This window comes from Pelobates fuscus, chromosome 1 (assembly GCF_036172605.1).
Source record: "Pelobates fuscus isolate aPelFus1 chromosome 1, aPelFus1.pri, whole genome shotgun sequence".
Taxonomy (NCBI): domain Eukaryota; kingdom Metazoa; phylum Chordata; class Amphibia; order Anura; family Pelobatidae; genus Pelobates; species Pelobates fuscus.
Genome location: NC_086317.1, coordinates 14,644,841 through 14,645,316, shown reverse-complemented (window position 1 = coordinate 14,645,316; position 476 = coordinate 14,644,841). Strand labels below are relative to the sequence as shown.

Genomic DNA, 476 nt, shown 5'->3' with positions numbered 1-476 from the left:
ATTGGCCCCCAGAGGCGCTCACTATAGGAGTCACTGGGTTCGTCCAATCATCGATCGCCACGTCATCAATCACCGCCTCACATCACGTGACGGGGGCTTGCGAGTTCCACGCACTCAAGAAAATGTGTTGAGAGTTTGAAAGTAAAGCGTCGCCGGTGCCGCCCATTTTGTATTCTAATGTTCTGCAGGTACCTGCTGGAATGAAATGTTATAATAAACGTTTGTTGTCATCGTGGAGCCGTGGAGGGATTGGTTGGTTTGTGTCTCTTGTGTTTAGATCTCCTTAGTCACGCCCAGGTTGACTCGTTGCTATAGAGACCGGGAACGCAGCGGTTAGCGCGCTGCATGCCGGGAGTTGTAGTGCTGCTGGCTGTAACTGCTATTCCAGAAACAGACAGAGTGTGATATAAAGAATACAATTCCCGGCAGCGCCCGCGGCTCCCGTTTAGTTCTATGTAAACTGATAATATAGCGAG

At 50.2% G+C, this 476-nt stretch overlaps 1 protein-coding gene across 3 annotated transcripts in view; it reads right to left on the bottom strand.

Moving 5' to 3' along the window:
• QTRT2 (queuine tRNA-ribosyltransferase accessory subunit 2) overlaps positions 1–476 on the bottom strand; it is a 28,052-nt gene that overhangs the window by 21,111 nt on the left and 6,465 nt on the right. For 2 of the 3 annotated variants that reach the window (XM_063446379.1, XM_063446388.1), the window contains exon 1: positions 1–49. This exon is cut by the window's left edge and continues 20 nt beyond it. The exons of the other annotated variant lie outside the window; for it this stretch is intronic. The gene's annotated coding sequence lies outside the window, so the exon portion shown is untranslated. Of the gene's footprint in view, positions 50–476 lie in introns of those variants that run through there. 3 annotated transcript variants of the gene reach the window in all.